Raw genomic sequence first — 10,452 nt, 5'->3', positions numbered from 1 at the left:
GAGTTCAAAAGCACTCAAGTTAATGAGATGGCCCTCATTAGAGTTCCAAAACAGTAAACTCAAAGACAATTGTGTCTTAACATTTTCAGCAATAAAAAAGTTAGGACGTTTTTGGTTTTTAAATTACTGTTATTTTTAAGCCTTTATTCAAGCTTACCTTCCCCTCAGTCAGAGCTTCCAGTTGACAATGGGTGGACAAGATATGCTATTTACATGTTAACATGTTGGGGGTGTGGTAAGAAAGAGAGATGTATATGGAACCCAGAATTTAATCATGAAATCAAAAAGTTATTCAACATTTGAGGGAAGGATCAGGTAAAGAAAAACACATAATGCCTTCTGTAATTATAAGACATTATAAAAAATTAATGCTTTCAACAAAGTCAGTCACACAGATGAAAGTTAGTAATGAAATTAAAGGTATTATTCTACTGTATATTTTCATCAAAGATACCACAAGGGCTTACCCACGTTATCACTGTAATTAGCCTAATTTTATATTGGAAAAACAAACTTTATATCAACTATCTTACATCTTCTAAGGGAGGGGGGAGAAGTTTTATATCTATTCTTAGAGTCAAAAAGAAAGCTTCCTTCAGCCTGTAATTATAGTTTGCATTAAAAACTTAATAATTTGATTTTGTTTGAGATGTGGGTTTCTGAAAGGAATTGGTTTATACTGTCTGTACTAAATGTCTATCAGTACGGACAGTATAAACCAACTTGGGTTTTCCATCGTGCAGAAAGCCTCAAGACACAAGACCACACTGCCACCTGGTGGCAGAATCAGATTTTACAACAGTTGAATTTAATGGTTCACCAGCCTTCAAGTTACTATTCAGAATGTGAAAAGTGTGTGTTCTAGGTGGTTATAGTTTAGCACTAAGAAAAACAAAAGTCTGGGGACAGGTTGTTGGAGGTGCTGAATTAAAACAATTTTTTGGAGTGCTAAATCTTCTCATGGCTTCTTAGAAAAGGCGCTAGCCCAATTCCTTCTGCACCATCTAAAATTCAATGAGAAAGGGGCCCCTGGAGTGGAGTGACACTGGTTCCTCCAAGGCCCCTCTGTTGTGTACATTAAAATTCAGCAGTGCCATTTAGCAAAAATAAAATTAGTAAGACTTTGGGGGTTAGGAAACCAAATACACTTATTTACCTAGTTTTAGAAACCAAAAAGAAAAAAGCTCCGAGTATAGGAAATGCTTGAATCTGATAAATGCCTGGGATCCCCATCCCAAACAAGCCACAATTGTTACAATATTGGGGTTGATATTAAGGAAAATTCCCTAAGAAAAATGATTTAGGACAATAGCTGCCAGTTTACAGACAAAAACAGAAGGATGGCAAGCTGCGTGTTCAGTGTGATGGTGGAATTAGAGGTGTGGCTCTCCAAGGCTCCTGAAATGTCCACCGTGTGGTCACTCTTGGAGGATGGAAGCTTTGTGATCCTAAAATAATTAAATAAGGTGATTCCTATTTTAAAAGCAACAGAATTTGCATATAACCATAATTGTTGTATAATCTTGACCCAGTTATCCAAATTAAGGCCCCAGATATCTTCCTAATCTGATGATGAAGTAGTCAAGCACCACGTCGCTTTCCCCAGAGCCCCTACTCTAAATACAAGGACATGGCAGGGTGGCTTCCTCCATTGCTTCATCGCTCCCGCTGAGAGCAGGACCCGCAGGTGCCTCAGACTCATTCCTGCAGAAACAAGCCCAGCTTGCTGGTCTCCGCAGCGGCACCAGCCCTGCTCCACATTCTTCCCAAGCAGAGGCCTGAGATATTTCCACCAACTCCTCAGAGGATAAGAAAGAAGTTTCGAGGGTTTCCCTCCTGGAGAACCATCAGCTTTTCATGATCCACTCTTCAGACCCACACCCGCAACCAAGGCTGGCCATGAACTCTGTGGCTGAGCTGAGAGGGTGTCGCCTGAAGGAAGGATCCTGCATCATCACCTTTCTCTTGTGCTTGAGAGGGGGCCTGGACACAGACAAGTCCCCTTGAAGCTAAAGGAACCTCCGGGGCTCTGCAACTACCATCTCCCCCAGTGGGAAAACACCAAATTCCACAAGGCCACGGGCCAAGCCTCTCCCCTCCCACTCCCTGGGCCCGGGGAGAGGAAGTCCCACCTTTCCCAAGGGCCAAAGCTTGCCTTCTTTCCAAATGGCCACTTCCAGGATGGCTTTCCAGAAAAGTCTCCATGCAGGCACACCTATATGTTTCCAGAAAAGTCTCAACGCAGTCCCTGCAGTCTAAGGCCAGCATCAGCCCATCTCCTAAAGTCAGTGTGGCGTGGCTTAACACACCGGCTCACCCCAAATGTGCACTGAAGGGGCCCTGAACTACAATGAAGGGGACGCCCCGAGCCAGCAAACCCCGAGGGGCTGGGCGTGCCAGGCAGCTGTGGAGCCGGTGGAAGCAGTGAAGTTGACAGCACTGGCATCGAATGCCAACCAGGGAACCAAGAAAAGGCCACTCTTAGTAAGAAAGTGGTGAATTCATGAGTGGAAGAGTTGAGGTAAGAAGTTATGGCCATAGAGGATATTTCTGCAACTCGGATGAAAGGATCGCTGTGATTGGAAAGTAGTTATCTGCAGACAAGATTTCAGAGATGTTTCTGCCCAGTGGTGACAAAAACTCTCCCTCAGGACAGTGAATGACAGGTGTGTGAAGAAAGTGCCCTGGAAGGGGGAGGTCAACAAACAGCAACCTGCCCAGCAATGACCCCTAAGAGTGTGGCGGGCAGGGGAAGGTGCAGGCTGGAAGAGGGAAGGAGCGAGGTGGGCTGAGGGCAGCGTGAGCTGGAAACAAGCCTGGGCTATTGCAAGAGGGAGGAAAGAAAACTTCAGAACAGGCGTGAAAACGAGGAAGGAAACCAGCCCCTCCTCCCAGCGTGGAAGGCTCCTCATTCCAGACCACAGCAGGGCCCCCAGGAGACATCTCAGCTTCTGTTGGAGCCTGGTGACAAAAGGCTGTCCCTAGGAGATGAAGAGCGAGGAAGCTTGTGGATCCCATATGGGAAGTCTGGAGCTCTGCGCAGAAATGAAGATGAGGAGAAGCAGGAGGGGTAGGTTCCAGTTGAGGCAGGGCTTTCAGATTTTTCTTTTAACCACAATCCATAGTAAGAGCTCGTTTTCTATGGCTACTCTGTGTGCATGCACAATTGTGCGTTTTCTCTCTCTCCTTTCAAAAAAGACTTACTGAGCACCTACTGTATGCCAGGCTGTTAACAGGCACTGGGGATGCAGCAGTGAACAAAACGTCTGAAACTGCTGCTCTTAGGGCATTTGCGTTCTGGTGGAGGAGCAGACCACAAGAGAAATGACAGGTATGGCACATTCCATGGGGGTGAGGGAGCCACAGCGAGGGGCCAGAGTGTGAAGGGACAGCTGCCATTGTTCAGTTGGAGAGACCCAGAAAGGCCTCACGGAGAAGGTGACCTAAGTGAAGGCTGGGAGAGCTGAGGCGTGAGCCCCGCGGACACACAGGAGACAGCATTGGGGCGGAGGCCACAGCAGGTATAGTCTCCAGGACTGGAATGTGCGAATGCTCCATGAATATCCAGAGAACAGCGCGATGGCAGGACGACGTGGGCGAGTGGAAGGAGAAGGAATGGGGCTAGAGGGGGAAGCGGGGCCAGGACAGGGACGCTGGAGTCCTGTGGGCCAGTGCCGGCTCCCTACTCTTACTCACGGTGAAGGGGGAAGGCTTGGAGTGTCTGAGCGCAGGAAAACACCCCTCCGACCTGTGTTTAACAGGACCGCTCTGGTTCCTGCTCTAAGACAGACTGAGGGGACACGGGGGCATCTGGGAGATCTGCTGAGACTGTCGAGGAAATGAAGGAAACAGAGGGGACAAAACATGGAAGTGGCAAGAAGCAGCTGGGTTCTGAGTGTGTTTTGAAAGTAGAGCCAGCAGCAGCGTTGACAAGACGGGCTGTGCCGTGGCATGGGAAGGAAGGGAATGCACCAAGCAAGGATGACTCCGAGGTTTGAGTGAAGGAAAGAATGCGGATGGGGGAGGCCTGCATGGAGCAAGCCTGGGTGTGAGGGATACTGGATTCAGTTCTGGACATATTAAGTCCGAGGTATCGGACGGATGGCCAAAGTCGTTGGGGATGTAAATCTATAATTTGAGGACATACCTGGGCTGGCAGCAGGGAAGAGGGGCGAGGGGACAGATGGAAAGCCGGTGCTCTGTGATTAGGAAGAAAAAGAGCCAGGGAGAGCCGAGAGTCACCCTCACCGATCTGTGATAGGGAAGGGTCACAAGTTCCCACCCGGGACTCAGGAAGTACCCCTGATTTGGGGAGCACTGGCCCTGCCCTAGGGGGAGTGCGATCATGGGGGTGAGGGGACGCTGGAGCAGGAACAGGATGCGGGTACTGCCGAGACCCAGAGGACCAGAAGTATCAGTGAAATCCAAATCTTTCAGACAAGCACAGTGTCGATAATAAACTTTGAATTGAATATGAAAAAGAGCCTGAACTAACCTGAAACGGGGTGAAGGGGACGATAAAACCAGCGGAAACGGAGATCCGTTGAAAGGCTAAGGTTTTACATGGTTTCATTGGCTCTGACCGGGTCACTCTCTGGTCTCTGAAGCACTGGGATGTACTGACTGGCTCTACTTTCCCCGTTGCCAGAGACCTGGCCCAGGCTGAAGAGCACCGACTGAGGGAGTGGGGGAAACGATGCCCCGGAACATGTTCACACCTAACCCCCAGAATCCCTGAATATGTAACCTTCCATGAAGGGACTTTGGCTGTGATTAAATGAAGGCTCTTGAGATGGAGAGATGGCCCCGGATCAGCCAGGTGGGCCCAGTGTCATCGCAGGGGTATCATCACAGGGGTACCTACAACAGGAAGGCAGGAGGGTTAGAGAAGGGGAAGAGATGGTGGAAGCAGAGGTTGGTGTCATGTGACCGCAGGAGTGGCCACACAAGCCAAGGAATGTGGGTGGCCCCTTGATGATGGAAAAGGCCAGGAATGGAGTCTGCCCTGGAGCCCAGCTGATATTTTAATTTAGATAAGGGAGAGGGACTTTAAGATAAATTTGTGTTGGTTTTTGTCACTAAATTTGTGGTAACCTTCTACAGTCACAACAGAAAACTACAGTAGTCCCCTCCGTTATACTCAGAGGATACATTCCAAGACTCCCAGTGGATGCCTGAAACCAGAGGTACTACCAAACCCTATTCATACATTTTTCCTATTCATGCATACTTATGATAAAGTTTAATGTATAAATTAGGGACAATGAGATTAACAATAACAAATAAAATAGAACAATTATAACAATATACTCTAATACCAGTTATGTGAATGTGCATGCTCACACTCTTTCTCAAAATATCTTACTGTACTGTACATATGCTACTCAACCTACAACGGCTTATGTCCCGATAAACCCATCATAAATTAAAATACTGTATATCGAAAATACACTTAATACACCTCATCTACCAAATATCATGGCTTAGCCTGGCCTACCAGAAACGTGCTCAGAACACTTACATTAGCCTACAGTTGAGCAAAGTCCTCTAACACAAAGCCCACTTCATTATGAAGTGTCAAATGTCTCGTGTAATTTACTGAATGCTGTGCTAGAGTGGAAAACAATGTTGAATGGTACTGGAAGTAGGGCTTTTCCTGAATGCAGATCACCTTTGCATCACCTTACAGTCAAATCCCAAGTTAAAGTGTCATAAGCCGGGGTCATGTGCATCACCCTTCTTCTGGTGAAGATGTGAGAGGAGCAGGCCTATGACAGGAAGTGAGGTGATGCAGCGTGAGGCTGCTGTTGACCCTCTGATGACAGATCAGAGGATCACTCACTCCAGGTGACCCTGGATCATCGAGGCATGACAATGATGATGGTTGAGTGTCAGGAGCAGACCATGTCAATGACTCAGGTGGGGAGCATCCAGCATGAATCCACTGGAGAAAGGGAAGATTCAGGTCCCCAGTGGGACACAGTGGGAAGGCATGAGATTACATCATGCTACTCAGAAAGGCATGCAATTTAAAGCTTATAATTTCTGGAATTTTCCACTTAATATTTTCAGATAACAGTTGACCACAGATAACTGAAACCACAGAAAGTGAAACCACAGATAAGGGAGGGAGGGGGGAACTGCTGTAATACCACTGCCCAGAAGGAAATCAGAATATAATACAAAAAGAATGAAGTCCAGTTGCAAAAACAAACATCTAGATCCATCTTTTCTTGCTTGGTTCTCCACTTAAGCACAGCTTGCTGCTCTCCTTTTTATTCTGCCCACCCTGACTGTCCTAACCCATTCACGACTTGCTCTAGACAGGGGAGTCAGGCCAGGCAGGGGAACAGCTGTCCTTGTTGCCTGGTGAAAAAACATTCATAAGCAGGTAGCATTCCCGCAATTCCTTACTACCTCTTGTGGACAGTCACTACCTACTGCTAATACATATTCCTCACATTTTAGAATGGATTCCACATTGCTGGGGTCTCCCCCTAGCAAATCAATGCAATACAATCGCTGTTAACTCCAAATTGTTTCCCAAAATAAGGCAATTGGCATTGTTAGAAATCTACATCAGTTGTGTCGGAGCAAATAAGAAGAGTGGAATTAGGCTGCTTTCGACACCATGTTCCTTTTACCTGTTATAATGTGCAGAAAGGAAATCTCATCAAAAAATGGAAAAGAAGAAAGGAATATACAGGTCCCCAGGCGTCACAGTTCTGTGCAAGCATGCTTGAAAATCACCTGTATAAGAAGAAACTTCAAATTTTATCATAATGCCTGAGAGTCTATTTGAAAATGTGAAAATTAGCACCATTTTTACATTAAAAAGCTCCAAATATCCACAGATGTTCTGATTTATCCAAATAAAATTAATGTTTTGCCTGGTGATAGCTGAACACCACAGAAGTAAATTCTGCTCCATTTCTCCACGGCTCCACAGCATACACTTCTCTAGGCAGACAAGGCGGAGAGCAGCTCCCAACTTACCTCCCAGAGGCTTTCCCACCATAACATCAAGAAGACACTCTCCTGGGGTCTTTCCGATCTATCCCATAGAAATTAGGTGTGCTTACAATGGATCTTGCAAAAATCAAATAAAAATATGAACAGGACAGCAGAGTATTTAGCTTCATGAGACTTGGCACCCTACCTGTATGAGCATAAACAATGCACTTGGCATTTCAGCACTTCAAACTACTAATTTTTCAAAAAGAACGGTAATAATTATATTGTAGAGAGAATCGATGTCAATAATGATGGCTAGCACTCATATGGTGTTAACTTTGTGCCAATAATTATTTTCTACACTCTAGGTATATTTAATCGAATAACAACCTTATGAGGTGTGTATCAGTACACTTTCTTAAATCCCCTTTTTACAGATGCAGAACCTGAAACAGCAACGTTGAAAGCATGCCCAAGATTACAAGGCAAAGCCAGAATTCAAAGTCAGACCATCTGATTCAAGTCTTCACCTCAGCGTGAGTCCTCCTCTTTCCCAGCCCTCAGCTGGGTCTTCATTCACAAATGAGGGGCAGGGGAACCTCATGTGCCAGTGGACATGATACCCTGAGGAGGACATGGTGTCACTTCTGTAGCAATCAGGCTAAGAATCTATTACTTGAGTCTACTGAGGAAACATCAAAGAAATCCCAAAGGAGGAGGCAGGGACTGCATTCTCCAAAAACACCAATGTAATAAAAGACAAAGAAAGGCTGAGGAACTATTTCAGATTCAAGGAAACTAAAGAGATTTGACAACTAAATGCAACATGTGACCCCAGACCAACCCTTGTACTGGAGGGGGGAATATGCCATAAATGACATTATTTAGTCAATTTGAATACGGACAATAGATTTGGGGGAAAAAACTGTATCAATGTTCAATTTGCTGAAGTTCACAACTGTACTGTGGTTATGTAAGGGAACCTTACCTTAGAAAATACACACTGACATAGTTAGGGATAATATATGCATGTCTTTGATTGATGGAGACAGGGTGTCGTTGTTGCCCGGCTGGAGTGCCGTGGTGCAATCTTAATTCAAACTCCTGGGCTCAAGCAATTTTCCCACCTCAACCTCCCCAGTAGCATGCAATATGATATATGCAACTTACTCTTGGATGGTTTTGAGAAAATGTGGGTATATGTGTGTATAGGTATATATGCACGTGTGAATGTGTACATGTGTGTACACGTATACATGTACATGAATGCATGCATGTGTATATATGAACATGCATGTATGCACATATAATGTATATGTACTTATATGTGGAGGGGGGCAGGGAGGAAGCATCAACAATAAAGCAGTGAGGCAAAATGGGTGTCTTCTCTACTATTCTTACACCTTTTCTTACAACAATTTCAAAAATTATTTCCAGGTAAAAGATGAATTTTAATTTTGTTAAATCAATTAACCATGTTGATTTTTATTTATTAGTATAAATTAATATTTATACTAATTATATACATATATATAAAATATCTGCTATGCTCCTAGGCATTAAAAAGCCTGTTAAAAAGTTATCTCTGGGGAGTGAGATATTGGAATTTTTTTCTACTATATACTTTTCTATCATTTCCAAACCTCTATAATCCACTAGTGTTACCTTCATATGCAGAAAAAAAGAATCAACAAAGAAATGCATCATTCTTAACACTCACAGGTTGCTCACCTACAAGAATGCCTCCACCCTTACAGTATTTTTACATTTTCTAACTCAAGAGTATTCATTACCATTAAGCTTTAAAATTTACCATTAAATTTTAAAAATTTTAATTATCACAATATCATGTTCAATATGATTGAAGAACAGAGTAAAAATGTAATTTTTAAAATATCTTGCAGTTTTCACCACAACTTTACAAAGTTACAAAAGAGGAGTGTAAAAATCAGACGGTGTCATTGATGAGGAAGCTGCGCCTCGAAGACGAGTCTAAAAATCAGACGGTGTCATTGATGAGGAGGCTGCGCCTCAAAGAGGTTCCATAATTGTTCCAGGGTTCGTCTCTAGCCAATGGCAGAGCTGAGATCCAAATTCAAGTCTGTCTATCCTCCAAAACCCACAGTTCTTCCTGCTGCCATTCTACTAGCATTCAATAAAAGGCTGTTGCCTAACACAGATAATGCCTGCAGCTGCAGACCTGGTTAATGACTTCAAAAATAAAACTTCAAGCCAAATACCCATTGTCCGGATATATTAATTTTTAACCCAGATAATCAGACAGCTTCCCAATTTTCCACTTCATATGGACATATACGATAATTGCTACCATTTCTTGAGCATCTGCTTTGTGCCAAATTCTGCTCTAAGAGCTGTACTTCTTTAATCCCTCCACATCCAATGAACAGGCATAGTTATTACCCTATTTACAGAGGAAGCTGGGACAACAGAGAAATAAAACTGCTCAAGGTCACAACTGGTAAACTGACAGAGCCAGAATTATAACCCACAATCTCATTTCAGCATCCAGACTCATACCACTTTGAAATGCTTTCCTCCCAAGGTTCTCTCATGCTTAATATTTGGAACTATAACGCTAAAAGCCATTGACGTAGCTAAAAATCTAGGTTAACTTGCTGACAGGTGGGCTATGAAGAGCCTGAATTTCAAAAAGCTTGTATTCTGAAACCATATTGCAGCCACATGCCAACTTCTAGCCACTAGTATGGTGTATTAGGTAATTAAGTTTTAGGCACATTATTCTTTGATGTTGAGATTTTCAAAACCAGAAAAAAAATTATTTTATACTCTCAAAAGTGACTGAGACCAAAGTAAGTTCTCGTTTTTATTGAATTAAACATCATTAGATCAATTTCACCGTCATTCCCACCCCCTTTTTTCCCTAAAGGCAGCATGGTATGATGAAGGGCCCAGACTTGTCCAAGACAGTTAAGTTTGGACAGTGAATTTCTCCAAGTGCTTCTCATCTGTGTTTTTTAAAAGTCTGAAAGGTGGCCGGGCGCGGTGGCTCACGCCTGTAATTCCAGCACTTTGGGAGGCAGAGGCAGGAGGTTCATGAGGTCAGGAGATCGAGACCATCCTGGCTAACACGGTGAAACCCCGTCTCTACTAAAAATACAAAAAATTAGCCAGGCGTGGTGGCGGGCGCCTGTAATCCCAGATGCTCGGGAGGCTGAGGAAGGCGAATGGCGTGAACCCGGCAGGCGGAGCTTGCAGTGAGCCGAGATGGCGCCACTGCATTCTAGCCTGGGCGACAGAGCGAGACTCCGTCTCAAAAATAAATAATAAATCTGAAAGCTTATTCTGAGAATAAAATATGTAAAGTACTTGACACATAATAGGTACTCTACAGTTACTGCTCTTCAAACTTTAGCCTATTTCAGTTTACAATGTTTTGGACATTCTGGGCCCAGTTATCTGTTGACCAGGTACAAGTGCTTAACTAGTTTTCCCTCCTGACAACAGGATCCACCTCAT

The sequence above is a fragment of the Hylobates moloch genome, unplaced genomic scaffold (genome assembly GCF_009828535.3).
Source record: "Hylobates moloch isolate HMO894 unplaced genomic scaffold, HMol_V3 SCAFFOLD_5, whole genome shotgun sequence".
NCBI lineage: Eukaryota > Metazoa > Chordata > Mammalia > Primates > Hylobatidae > Hylobates > Hylobates moloch.
The sequence above is the reverse complement of the archived record's forward strand: the minus strand, read 5'-3'. Positions refer to the sequence as shown.